This window comes from Hermetia illucens, chromosome 5 (assembly GCF_905115235.1).
Source record: "Hermetia illucens chromosome 5, iHerIll2.2.curated.20191125, whole genome shotgun sequence".
Lineage (NCBI taxonomy): Eukaryota > Metazoa > Arthropoda > Insecta > Diptera > Stratiomyidae > Hermetia > Hermetia illucens.
In genome coordinates this window covers 79,329,253-79,344,221 of record NC_051853.1, presented here as the reverse complement: position 1 = coordinate 79,344,221, position 14,969 = coordinate 79,329,253, and the positions used below count along the sequence as shown (strand labels likewise).

The following is a 14,969-nucleotide window of genomic DNA, read 5'->3' as shown; positions in this document are numbered from 1 at the left end:
ATGAACCACATCGCACTTGATCTTTAATTGAGCGCAAAGTTGCCTGTGAGGAAGACATAATAAACTACAAACTATATTTTTCGAAAGGGCATGATCTTGATAGAGTTCAATGTAACAAATCAATTTATAAATGGGAATAAATATCAGGTTACTAGCTTAAGTCTTTTGTTTAGAGGTTTTCGGCGAGAACGAAATTACCAAGAATGAGACAGTATTTTTATGGAGATTTAATTATTCTCCGTGCCATTAAAGTTCAAAATTACATTTTTAAGTTTCTTTGGTATTAGAATCAATTCACTACTTCATAAACAGCCAAGCAATTTACGATTCACATTACCAACGATTTTTTGCCGAGCTTAACTGGCTTAGTATCAGATCATGTGCTAACTACGTTCAGGTATCACGATAACTTCAACTTCTTGCCATCTCCTCGATCCGTATGTGTCGTTCAGAGATACTCGGTATGAGTTTCGGTTTCTTTGGTGCAGCAGAGGCGAATGGTGGTGGAGCCGCGCCATTTATGATATCGAAGAGATGGGAAATTCAACATGCTTTTGGCGCTAGTTTATCCAGTTGCGCTATCTAGATCCGCTAGTGAGTTTCGTACATTCGCGGCGGTTAGGTAAAATCGTTGAGCTGTTTGGTGCAAATTCGCGGGCATTAGATACCTACAACGATTGGGCCACTTGATGAATAACTGAATGCATTCAAGAATCAACACAGTACTACCGGCAATACAAGATATAATTAGTGGAGAATCTCTATTTATTGTCGGGAAAAGTGCAATAAATCGAATAATTTTCGGTTGAATAAATTTGATTATTGTTCAATTCGAAAAGGGAAGAATGCTATTTTCCTTTTGAACGTAGAAAAGTAACACAATAGTGAAAAAGAAAGTGAATTGCATTGAATTGTGGCAGTAGAATTGAAGAATTGATAAGTTTTTATTGATAGTGATTTACGTTCGTGTTTTGATTGTTCGGGAGAAAAGATCATCGACAAACCTGCAACAGTAACGTGAGAGATACAAATCGTGATCAATTGGCTGTTACACCTGTAATACTGTTTTGGGATCGTAAATGGGATTATACTTGTTGAATTCATTGAACTTTTGATTGTGAAAGTGGTAGGTACAATATTTTATATGATCACGCTTCTTCTCTTCTCTTTTGATCATTGCTTACACGTGTAGCTAAGTAACCGGTTGGAAAATGGTCATGGTTTAGCGTGTGATAAATGGATCTTTTTTGTGGAATTCGATACAGATATTTATCTTTAGTACGAGACAAAATGCATACTTAAGATAAATTGGCCAAAATATCTTTGTAACAAGTGAAACTTTCTGTTTTCATTGATTGTGCAGTTTTATGGGCTTTCCGGTTAATGTTTCAAGGTTTTACCTTTAGGGAATCAATTAAAGATCGGAAGAAAGCGTATGACAATTGATTCCACTTTACTGAAGCACCATGGCTTTAGTGAAAATTACTCTATAAAGTGTTTGGGAGGAAAGATACATCAATAAGTATTGTTGTGGGTTGTCCTGGAGATGATAAGATAATAGAGTAGAGTGGCATAAGTTAATAAAGTTATTGTTGTCAACAACTAATAGTAATAAGCCCACATATTGTAAAGTAATCTTCCTATCAACTTTATTAATTATTTTATGATAATAGTGCGTAGCGGTTTTTAGGAAAAAAATCCTCACTGAAGGTTTATGGGACATATTATATTCAAATAAAGTGATGTTCGTGAAAATTTTGTCCTAATCCGGTTGATAGATTCGACCATGAATTTGATAGCATCCTAATCCTCCCAGTATGGCAGTATCCTCCGCACCTGATTACCGGTATCAACATTTCACCTAGAGTTTCCTCTCGTCCACAAATCTTAGATAATAGAAGAATATATGCTCAGGCTACTCAGGAATTCTATTGAAACCCAGGTGAAGTCCCCAATTTAAACCTATAGCGATACTGACGGTCCTTCATGTCCCGTAAGGAACTCGGTGAGATTATAGTTGACCTTTCCATACTTTCTTCCCAATCTCTTCCCGATAGAAGGGATCAGTTTGCATACCCATTTTTAAGCATTGCCATTACCGTTGCCATCTATTTAGAAATCTCTCTTTTGGTGTTCCTTCTCTGGGATAGAGGAGAGGTGGCCTTTACGTTATATAATCTACATCATCCCCGAGGCAATGAATGGTACATATCTGAAACGGTTCTAAACGAGGACACTTCATTAGGATTGTCCTTCTGTAGGCTGCACTAATTTTTGTGCGCGTTATGTAAATGAGATATGCAGCATCTTTCTTCAAACTGCGGTTGCATAGAGTAAGATGAAGGTCACCACCCTGGGTATAAACAGCCTGCAATTATAGATTTGTTTGGCATCGTTGTTGCTAGAGCCATGTTCGCCGTGGAAGATTTCTGCAAGCATAAAACAGGTGCTGCTTAAAATTCAGCTTTGCATCTGGAATCAATTCCAAAGATTTCATGGTTGGCTTAGATGTGATGATATACATCCCAGTTCTAATATGAACTTAATTTCCCTTAAGACACTTATTGATTGGGATGGCATCGAATGTTTCGCATGAATATAATTCTACATATTTGAGACACAATCGGCGTGTTGGCGTAATTTACCATTAAAGTCTCTCCCGGAAACTACATGTTAAGTACATGATTGTGCATGACATTCCACTATAGGGAACTCAGCATGGAGCCCTGTGGGAAGTCCAAAAGACAATCACTGGGTCCGTCTTTGACGTCGGTGTAGCTGTTCACATTAGTGGCGAGATAGATGAGAACACAAATCCTCGCCAGGGACTTCAGTATTAGGCTCCGATTAATAGAATTAGACGCATTTCTGTTCTTTAGCTCGTACCACCCCATTCACAAATAGCAAGCATGGTGTTGAGTAATTAGTTTGACGGTATGAATTTCTGGGCTGCCTCTATGAAAGGTCTTTGTTGGTTCTCGGTAACTATCTATTGCAATATCTTGCTGAATGCATGCTCTAACAGCTTATCCATTGTGTTTAGCGTGTAGAAGACATACGGTGGGTCTAGAATGGTCTAAACTTTTCGGCAACTCTAAAGTCCTTTTTGAGGCGTTCAGACCCAAAGGTCTGTTGCGACCCTTTTTATTGCAGATTTCTATCAGCTCTGCTTCAGTTTTCGACGGAATTTCCATTTCACACAGAGGTCTCTAGAGGCCGCCTCTTGCTGGAGTAATATTCCTTGAATACTCTTTGGCAATCAAACCCTCTGTTTTATTTATTAAAGTCAGTCGAAAACGTGATATATGCGGCGATCTTTCCAGTTTTTGATAAGTTGCTCGGGGTGAACTTTATTTGAGATGCTAGGACTATAGCACCTTTATAGAGCAGTATGCAGGCTGCTGGACTTCTCACCGAATGGTGTTTGAGACACGGAGAAGTTTCGATATTTTTGCCAACAAGTTCTTCTGACACTAGATGTTGCCGCAATGTATATCAGGTGAGTTTGTGTGGCACAGGATCAAATGTCTTCTCTACATCCAATCATGCAATGTAGACAGAGCGAACCTTTTCACGGTGTTTTTGCATGAATAATCGCGAAGAGTGCGTTGCATCAATAGTTTCGCATTTCTTGATAAACTTGCCTTAGTTGAGGTGTAATTGTGGTATTTTGAGCGATTAAATTATTTGAAATAATTAGACTCTTATTGCCTTTTCGCTTGTGCTTATTTTATTTAGATATACCGATATATAACTTGTTCCTTTTATCAGTGTTACGTCGTCGACGTGTAGCACCAGGGAGATTCGTTAAATTCCAAGGTTATTCTCCTTTTGGACAATTAATCTGAAGTAAGCTTGCTGAGCGCTTGCCATCGGAGAAATGCCGATGGTTTGCCCGTGTTCAGTAGACGACATCAAAAATTTGTTTGGTCTTTTTCACCACACCTCCCGAGGATATGAAAAGAGTTACCATCCAGTGGATCATGTGGTTGAAAGAGCTGACGTTGTGCTGTGAGATGGTTTGTCTGGTATCCATCGGTCTCTATCTAGTTTCTTCTCAGTAACAGGTCTAACAAATATGTTGAACTTCCTTTTCCGTATTCAGGGTGAATACGGGTGGAATTTATTGCGAGAGTTGTGGGAATGTTCCACTTCGTCTTTTGCGATGAGTGCGCAGATGTCATCAACATACCTCTTGAAAAATATTAGCATCAGACCGGCAGAAGTTAACTTTGTTGTTGTTGCCCATGAAGATTTCGGTGACGAACGGGAGTAGGGGTTCCTCCTCGGGACTTCTTTTAGCTGCTTATAATATTCGCTTTTAAAGGTAGAGTAATTTCCTCTTTCTGTTGTTTGTTAAGAGCGGTTGTCGATTGACAACAATGACAAGGAATCGTAACCTGCCTATTTCTTTTACGAGTTGTGGTGCAGAATCAGTCCTATTTCTTCTGTAAGGAGCATTCTCGGGGTTGTCTTTCATCCCGTTCTCGTAGTTTCCTTTGTCCAATACAAGTAGTGGATTATCTTTGTCCGCTTTAATAAAGTAAGCAGGCTTCTGAGCTTCTGAGTGTTGGAATTTATGACAAAGGAACATATGATTTCTTGCACAGGAAGGGAGATTGAGGAAAGTGAACGTTGAGAGTAATCGCAATACTATGAAACAAAGGAGGAGGAAGTAGTGGGTACCGCGGGGTCCTGGGCAACCGACTATCACATTTAAGATTGTTTCAAGCTGGTATTACAACAGGAAGTGTGTTAGCATGAACATAGTGCATTCAAGGGTTGAGGCATTTCAAAATGAAGAACTTATTCATACTCAGTAATTTCAAATCATATTAACGAAAGCTACTTTTGCTAATAAGTGATGGAATTTCGCTCGCTATCATAGTTCGAGTGCGTTACGCCCGCCACCACACTCAGTGGTCAGTAGAGCCTTCAACCCTTTTCGTTCATCGATCCACTTCCCCAACTCCGCAGTCAGCTAGATCTTATGCCGGCCCTTGGGGGCGTGATTGACGACCTATACAGCACCCGAGAAAAGAGCATTTTTGGTGGCAGCCCAATATTCATCGATATTCTCAGGTGCGATACTAAGTAGATCTGCCGATCGATCAGCAAGATAGTTCTTCTTCTGTCGAGCGACAGCTGGGTCATACAAGCGGTCAATGTTGGACTTTGTGGGTTGTAGTTCCCCAACACTGCGAAAATTGGCGGATGCAACACCCAATTGCAGGGCGATCGTAAGCGACCATCAGATTGTGATCCCTTCCGAGGCCGATGTCAGCGCGTTTCTTGTTACGCACATCCAGAAGCCCACTCCTAAATCTATTGCTGATGCGAAGTGGCCCATCTGATTGTTCGTACGAGGCGGTGGAAGTTGCAGAAATCCACGAATCTCCCGACATTATCGTTACGGTGTCTCCTTATCACATGTCCGAGAAAGGTGTTGTCAGATTCTGTCTTGACATTCAGATCGCCTATCACTCAATCTCGGAGAACGGAACATAATATGCTTTGGGTCCCCGGGAGTAACGGCACATTCTTCATAATCTGGGCACTCATCCAATCCGAAGCGATGTAAGTACTTTCTGTATCCACAGTGTAAGGAACTGTGAAAATTCAATTCTCCGTGCTTTCGGTGGACCCATCTCTCAATACAGGGGATCAACGTATGAGTCCAGCAGCCTTTTCCGGAGTTATCTCGCCGTTGCTGCCATCTCATGTATAGCGCCTTCCTGGTAAAATAGTTATCGTTCCGATGCTTGTAGTTCTTCTAAATAAAAATAAAACTAGGTAGCTTGCTCCTACTACAATATATTTTAATAGTTAGTAAATACGTATTTCGAAAGCTACTTACTCTCTTCCTCAGTACTTAAGCTACCTTAACTATTAAAATATATTGTAGTAGGAGCAAGCTACCTAGTTTTATTTTTACTGGTGTTTTTTTTTGGAAGCTCGCAGTCACTTTGGCTGGATTCGTCCCTCTTTTCCGGTAGAGACAACGCTAGAAGATCCAAAGGAATCATTCTCACGATCGCACATACTTCTTCATCGGATACTGTCCTATGTGCACTGCGGTTGGCTCGTATGTCGAACTTTCCATAACCTGGTTGACTGTGTTATCGAGTGCGCACGGCCAGACAGGAGTCGCGTATAGCAGGATGGATTTCCCCACCCCTTCGATAAGCAGCCGGCGACTAAATGTTTGCCCTCCACTATTAGGCACTATCCTTGCTAGAGATGAGTTACCTTTCGCCCCTTGAAGAAGAACTTGGCGTCTATCATTACCCCAGGGTTTCTAATTATCGATTTTGAAAAGACGATGTCGTGGTTATCAACCCGGATTTTGACAGTATTATTTTTCCTACGGGTGGTAATAAGAACCGCCTGCGCCTTATGTTCCGCCAGGTCCAGTTTTACTATAGTATCAATGCTTTCACTTCAATACAGTGCGCCACCATACCCTGGGGTTGTTTCGCTACTACTACCACCACCAGGTCGTCTGCAGAACCAAACAACGTTGCTTCCTTTGGCACGAGAAGGACGAGCACTCCTTCATACAATACGTTTCACAGCAGGGGCCGAAATACGGAGCCTTGGAGAACATCTGCTGTTACAGCATATTCCTTCGGCTCGCCATCCATCTCTCACCAAAGAAGTCTCTCTCTCTGGTCACTCAGTTTAGCCAGGGCGCACATAATTCAACCTCAGTTGGCCGAGTTAAAAACGTCCCTGCCATTAAGTATCGGTCGATGCCTACCGAGCCAAGTTCACGGCCGTTGCTATTGCATCGACCGTGGACCACGCTCAGCTAAATCCATGCTGCCGCTCCGATGCACCACCCACTAGCTCGACGGAATCAGCCTGTTGTATATCACCCTCTTCAACATCTTCCCCATACAGTTTAAAAGTGGTTTTTGGGGCTTCGGCAGCACTCCTTCACCATGCACGATTTAAATGAGCTTATGGACCATGCGGACCTGATTTTAGCAGCCAAATTCAAGGGTTTATTGTTCAATTCCCGGGTCTTATTAGCTTCAATTCAGTCACAAACCCTCGTAGTTCCTTCCGGTCACTCTGGGAATTGAGGGACGTCCTATTAAACCGTTGGCTGAAGTCCACTTTTTCCCTGTTTCGGGAAAAGGATTGCAATTATTTTGAACAAGGTACGCGAGCACTTCACTTGGAGTGATTTTTGTCCACAAATCTTGTTCATTATAACCTTGTACGTAGCGCCCCAGTGGTTTGTATTTGCCTCAAGGCACAACGGCTTGCAGCAACTTCGCTTACTTTCCCGTATAGCCTTCTTAAGGATATTTCGAAGATAGCGGTATTCTTTCTTTGCCGATGAACTGGCTTTCCTCTTATCGTTTGGGAAAGCCTCCTCGCTCGCAGACTCGAAGCTATTAACAGTACGAATTCTTGGGTCTATCTTCCGACGCAGCGTTGTAGAGTCACATGCCTCAGTTACCCGTTGACTTAGCTGGCTCACTTTTTCCAGCGCCGTTCCCTTCAGATCGCGACCTCCTTTTGAAGCCGCAAGGAAACTCTCTGCCTTGAAAGCTTCTGTGCATCACTTGTGCGGATGCTTAGTGGTTACACGATCATTAAGACTATGGTGACCCTTCCCTCTTACTTTCTGGTGGAATTGTGTATATACGAGTTTGTGCAATTATTGGTAATGTTGACGATTTGAAGAACTGCATTTTCAAGTCCTGGGAATTTATTTGCTTATCAATCAACTGTCGCTCCTCATGGTTAAAGACCAGAAAAGCAACGACTTTTTTGTTTTTGCTGTTGTAAGTCTTGTTCGTTATGTGTAATATGGATTAGAAACTTAACACAACAAAAGAACCACCGATTTAGAGTAAAGGACATGGGAGCTAGACTGCATACCGAAATCACCAGTAACGTCCATCAATAATTGGTATTGCTCAAAGTGTCATAGTCAAATTGAAGCACTAAATGCAATACATGGAGCAGTTAATAAAAGCGAAGAGATCGTCTTCCTACACGCGGTGACCATAGCAGTAGCTGCCATAAAACAAACAAATAAGACACATAATTGCATGTCATAATGAGTTTGGTATGAAGTGTAACGAACTCTCAGAAGTACCTGTGGAGTCACGATGCATTACACGTAGAAATATGGTACATATGCAATCCTCACTGCAGCACTCCGTTCGCAAGTGTGGTGCTCATGGATTAAAAGCTTTCCAAGGGTACTCAAGCTAAATCTTTTACCTACCGAAACATAATATATTCATCATTTTCATTAAACAAATAAATCAGTTCCCATAAAAAGAAAAGTAAAATTTCGTTACATAAAACACTTAGCGCAATTGTTTAGTAATAATTACTGCTGCCTGGCGTACAATGGATCCGTGGTTAGCTTCTTGTATGTAATAAATGATATTTTCGCTGATACATATACAAACATGATATGAATTGAAAGAAGACGCGACAACAAATTTCATAATATTAACGGAGGAAAAAATAGGTACTGGTTATAATAAGTATTTGACGTGACTGGGAAGCGAATTCGAATGATTTCATTGTTACAAAATATGTAATGCATTGCCCGGCATATTAGTGATCCCATACTCGGAGCAATATCCGCGAAATATTTATACGAAGATGAGGAAATTGAACCGGATTAGTTTCACTAAGGTTTTTGGAGGTCGTGAGAAAAATGTTTTGTTATACTGTCACAGTGGAATGCTGCTACTGTTTGCTGCTGGTTAAATTTCATTTTTAATTAAAAATATTCCTCTAAAGCCTTTTTTACCATTAAAAGATTGTTCCGTATTCATCTAGGCTGAAATCATTAGCCTAATTTAATATTCATTAAGAGCTCAGTTCGATTCTTTATTTAATAAGCATAATTTCTTCGAAACCGTTAAAATGAAATGTCTATGGTTAGAGGAACAAAAGCATGCATAGCTCGTCAGTCTGTAACAGCAAAATTATGCAAGAGTTTGTTCATACCGTAGCTAAAAAAATAGCATCTTTCAACTAGCTAATGGCAAGGAGATCTATAACCTATACGAAGCATAGATCCACTCCCGTGGTCTTGCAAGAACACTGCTGGATGTATAGCATGCACCTATTAATTGGCCACCCCGGGCACCTCGAAAACCCACGAAGCAAGCATGAATTCAGTCATGTGATGCAAAATGCAGAATGCAGCGCGAGGAGGCAAATGCAGGTTAGCAGATACGCTTGACGAAAAAATTATGAATGATATGGGTTAGGCTTTGTAAATGTTTTATCACCGGCCTTATTCGTACATATATATATGACACATTCTCATGCATTCCTGACCTACACTTTCGTTATTTGATACAGAGCGTCATAGTGTTGGCTGAATGCCACACGACTTGTCCCTGGGAATTTGCACGGACACCAATGTTGTCTTAATTTCCAGAGATACGAACACAACTTCCATCTATCATTTTGCCGCTAAGCGTGCATCGTGCTCGCATACACTTAGTCCGTGAATGGACTTTTTTCTAGTAGACGAATTCGTTTTGCAACGCTGACTGCACTTACTGCACCAACAATTGCACCCATGTCATGCTCTGAGTACTTTACATTGAAGTTCGGCCTACAGACGGAGGTTCAGCCGTTGGCATTCATATCAGATTGTCTCAGGCATTTAGCCGAGATAAAGTATCGTTTAGATACAATATACAGAGTGCAACCTAACATCTTTTAGCAAAAGATTGACTTTTTACAGTTGGAATATTGGATCTTATGGAGTATGATCCGCAGTTTACTATTACCATTACCGTTCTCAAGGTTCTTTAATTGCGGTTGTCTTCGATTTCCCGCAATGCTGTTGTCAGTTCCAGAAGCTTGTAGCGCATGAAATGGAAGATTATTAATCATTTTATGAATTTTGTGTGGTTTATAGGAGCATTAGATACCGATATAATCTGCTGATATGGGAGTGAATATATTGACATTTTGAGATGCAAAACACGCTATGACACAAACGGCTGATAAATATAAATTAATACGAGGCTTACCGTTGAGGTAATTACCTGGGATGCAAAAAGGTGAGAATCTGAATAGGAAAACTGTTGTGGTCTGTTTTAATGAAAAGCATAAAAGCGGGATTGGGAAATTGATTTGTTTCTTTAGGCAATAGACAGATTGCCAGTCCTAAATGATTTCCTGGTTTCTGCTACTCTGCTCTTTAGGATTCAATTGTATAATTTCATGGTTCCATACATTATATATAGTATATAGAAAGTCGTTGCTCCTTTTTAAGGGTTTGGTGAAAGCAAAACCTTACCAAAACCGGTTCAATGTCTGTCTATTTGTCTGTTTTTTTACGGTAGGTGGGAAGCTTTCGAGGCTATCGCTTTCGGACTTTTGCTTATTGAAACCACCTCCTTCTTCATCCATTCCCTCCGCGGAACTGCCATATCGTATTCCGTCGCGGGGCTGGATCAGTATTTAACTGTTTTTCGTGATGGCAATTCCCACCCTATTTTTCTTATTAATATACGTCTCCTGTCGTCATCCGCTGATATTCAACATTACTGCTTCCACCGCTTTCCATATCTTAATCGAGCTCAACATATTCTTCACGATGTTTTCCACCGATACGTGGGTATTTGCTACCGCTTCGATTTCCGTTCTGTATGATGCGAAACTTAGGCAATGGAATAGCACATCCTCCGAATCCTCGGTTACGTACTCGCATCTCCGGGAGTTCAGCGAATCATCATGGCCAAATCGGTGGAAGTATCCTTAAGGACTTCAGTCGCCAAAACATGGATAGGCATTGTCCCAGCAACATGTTGCGTCATCGGTTGTCGTTCGGTAAGTACAACGTGTTCGAAGTACACTAACTCGATATGCCGCTACTACTTCTATTGTTGATTTCCCACACAGGTGCTGCATAAAATAGCACCACGTTGTCTTGGGCCCCCTATATTCGGTAGCATTAGAACTGATGTTACACGCCTTTGTAGCTGCATATTGCATAGGTTGCTTGAAAATCAACTTGATTTTCACAGACGTATTCTTCCTGCAGTTGCTAATCAGGACTAATTCTATTTTGCACCCTCCGGGTGATTTTCCAACCATGACTCGCCGAGTTAAAAGCGTTTTTATGTCGACGGTTACCATCATACAAAATTTGTTTCCTTCAATAGCCGATTTAGCCAGATATTGACATTGATTTCACTTTTCGTAATTCAAACTGCATCTCTTATAGACGCCTTCCCTTTCCACCATTGGAAGTAATTATTATAGACTACACGCTCGGCATATTGCCTATACGATGAAGGTTCTCCTAGTGGCTTCGGGATGGGTATCAAGTGTTGTTTTTTTCACTTTGCAGGGAAGATAACTTCTTTGAAACATCAGTAAGTATTTATGCGAGCATTTTTGGCGCTGTTCCTACTGTAAATTTGACAGTTACTTTCGGTATGGCATCTAAGCCGGGACCCTTGGTCTGTCTGTCACACCCATTTCTTCAACGGTAACACCTGTTAACGTGAAATTCGGTAGAAAAGTTGGAACTGTGAAGCCCACGCACGCGGTGAACCACGTTGCTGCTTGTTGAACTGAAAGGGAAGGTTCCCACATCTAAGAGGGGAGTGCAAAATTTTATTTTCACCGAATATAGCTATATAGGGTATCAGACGAAAGGTCTCGAAGAGTACTTTCCGAAACAGAAAGTTTTGACATTGGTTGCAAAAGAGGGGGGGTTTGAATGGGGTCAATTTCTTCAACGACCTGTTCTCAAAAACTCTATTAGCGAAAAATCTGAAATACTCTCCGTTACGATATTTCACAACCAATACCAGTATATAAGAAAAATAAGTATCTCTCAGCCGTTGTCCCACCCACAAGCGGGATCGGCTCGTCGTGATCGGCTTCCCCATTTGGCTCAATCAAATGCCTGATCTGGATGCAATCTCGGCGCTTTTAAATCCCCCTGCAGCGTATCAAGCCACCGTTGTTTCGGCCTGGTTTTTGGCCGTTTACCATCGACTTCGATTCACTCCCCAAGATTGGTCTTGGGGAGTGAATCCTCGTTAGCGTGAATTGCCTGACCATACCATCGAAGACGCCTCTCTCGCAATTTTTCCACGATCGATGCAACCCCATAATGATCGCGAATATCCTCATTTCGGATGTGATCAAAATGTATCATGCACTAGTCCAACGCAACATCTCGTCTCCTTTACCGCAAGACGACGACATTGCGGTAGATTTTAGATTTGTGACGTTCGTTGATACGTCGATCGCAAAGAACACCAGTTGTGGAACGCCACTTCATCCAGGTTGCGTTAATGTGTCAAGTAATATCATAACGCAGTTCTCCATTGGGTGATAGCGTTGACCCGAGGTATTTAAATCCCTTATTTCTGGGCGGGTTACTGCTGCTGACAGTGATTGTGCCTGTTTCATGGGGATCGGTTGTCAAAAATTCAGTTTTGTTTAAATTAAATCTGAGACCGTGTTGCATGGGGCAATCATTCCATTTTGGACAAGTTGCTCCAGACCATTTTTGTTATCAGATGCACAGAAAACATCATCTGCATAAAGCACTGTATAGGGCGTTGGACGTTGGATGTCCCCCGGCGGTGTCCGTAACAAGAGCAAAGAGGAATGGTGAGAAGGCGCTTCTTTGATGAACACCAACAGAGACACGAAGCGGTTTTGATAGACCTGCCATACTTCGAACTTTACTTTTCGGATCGTGGTAAAGCAATTGAACCCAGCGCACGAGTTCTTCTGGTACTAAGTATTGTCGTAAAGCATACCAGATGAGTTAGTGAGCCACACGGTCAAACGCTTTCTTTAGATCTAAGCGTGAATTGCGTCAGCATTTCTTCAGTTTTTGACAAATACGGCTTGATTCACGGTTATTTCAACGATTTCGCGAATACGGTTGTCAAGAATGCGTTCAAAAATCTTCATGGTATAGGAAAGTAACCGGATCGGACGGTAATTTGAACATTCTGCTGGACTACCTTTCTTTTTCCATATTGGAACAGTGGTGCTTTCTTGCCAGTCAGATGGTGTTTTTCCTTCCTGGATAACCCGATTAAAGAATTGACTGAGCCACAGATTTTCGTGTCCTAAACCCAGATGCGATGTCGTCAGGTCCTGTCGCTTTCCCCGATTTCATTCGTTTTATTACCTTCTCAACTTCAGTTGCGCTGATAGGTGGAACTGCTTCAAATGTCGGCAATGATTGTGGAAGTGGAGGATGAGCAAATTCTTCAGTTGAAATCTGCTCGAAGTATTCTCACCATCTATCCGTCGCAGCTCGACGGTCGGTAAACAAAGTATCGTTCTTGTCATTAGCGAACAGGAGTGTTCGATATCTTGTGTGCGTTCATTTCGGCTTTTGAAAAGTCGATACAGATCTCTCTCCATATCACGAGTGTCCAGTATATCGTAACGATTTTTGTAATGGTCCGCTCGGGTGACAGCGATCGCTTTCTTTGCCTTCCAGTTGGCATTCTTATAAATTTGCGAATTGGCCAGCGTTTTATAGCCGAGAAACCTGCAATAGAGGCGTTTCTTTTGACGGACCTTCGTTTCAGTATTGTCGTTCCAAAGCCAAGTATCTCGGTTGATATATCGCTTACCTGACTTGGTGACCCCGAGGGTTGCAGAGGTCGCTTTGCGGATCGTATCTTTCATTTGGTTCTACGATTCTTCCACATTCGAAGTGGTCGGTAAGCGTGTGAGTAAGATCATTTCTTCTTTGTTCTCACGAAATCGGCACCATTTAATGCGCCGCGGGCCAGTGCATTCCTCACGCTATTTTATCGGTGGCTTAATTCGCAGGACGGCAATCAACGGCCGATATTGAGGTGCGATGATCTCATAGGGAACGGCTTTGCAATCAGTGACAATGGTAAAATGTTTGCGTCTTATGAGAATATAGTCGATTTGGGTTTTACTGTTCCCACTATAAAATGTTGCAAGATGAGACGAACGTTTGATGAATCATGTATTCATAAGTACAAGGTCATGGGTGTCCGCAAAATCGATTATACGCTCGCCACCCTCATTGCGCGCTCTGAACCCCTTTCCCGCATGGTACTTGTTACCATCTGCCTTTTCACCCACATGACCATTAAGGTGGCCGGCAATGATAATATAACCGTCAGCAAGCATGTGACAAGTCTTTTCATCGTCCAGCTCGGAAGTTCAGGATTGGCCTACAAAATTGCAGATAAAATTTAAAAAGCTTTTTCAACTTGTAAGCGAGTCTTCATTGACGTACGAAGCCGGAAGCTTTTCTTAAATCAAGGAAACTATGATGGGTGTCTTGTAATTAATTCGCAGCAAGACAAGGATAAGAAGGACGTCGTATAATTGGGTGACCTGTCCGGTTGACGAACTGGAAGTTGGGGACACAATTATTTCCATTATCAACTAATGTCCAGCCAATGCTGAATTAGATGGAACGTAATCGGTGAACAGCTGGATGTTTAGTATAATTGTAAAGAAGCTGGAATGCATTTCTTCAAAGGTCCTTTTCTTGTGCGTTTATTTGCGGATGATTATTTGGTGGGTTATGATTAATACCCCAAGTTTCATCTGGTACCGGAGTTTCAAAACTTGAAAGATTAGATAGTATCAACTCGTATGAATGCCAACTGTGTCGATGGAATAGGACAATTCTTCTTGAAATCTGAATACTGATCTTACGGATTGGGCCTAGAGTACTGGCAGTTTTATGTTGGATATAATTCGCACCCCTTGTCGTGTTTGCGATTGTATAAAAAGGAGTGAATTTCATCTGTTGTTATTTTCGATCAGGCTGTTCCCAGGGCGAGGCTGCGTCCGATGTGTTGCCTCTTCCCTGGACGAAACTGTTAGTCACCTTTCCTTTTTTTGATCTTCTGGATGTTAGGATTAAGCAAAAGCGAAGAAAAGGCCCCATTGCTTTAGTTGTTTTCATGCTAAAGTTTCTGTCCAAATAG

At 41.7% G+C, this 14,969-nt stretch overlaps 1 protein-coding gene across 1 annotated transcript in view; it reads left to right on the top strand.

Annotated features, from left to right (window-relative positions):
* Positions 1 to 495: 495 nt before the first annotated feature.
* Positions 496 to 14,969, top strand: part of LOC119656524 — a 151,192-nt gene continuing 136,718 nt past the window's right edge. The window contains exon 1 of the mRNA XM_038062872.1: positions 496 to 1,126. The gene's annotated coding sequence lies outside the window, so the exon portion shown is untranslated. The remainder of the gene's footprint in view (positions 1,127 to 14,969) is intronic.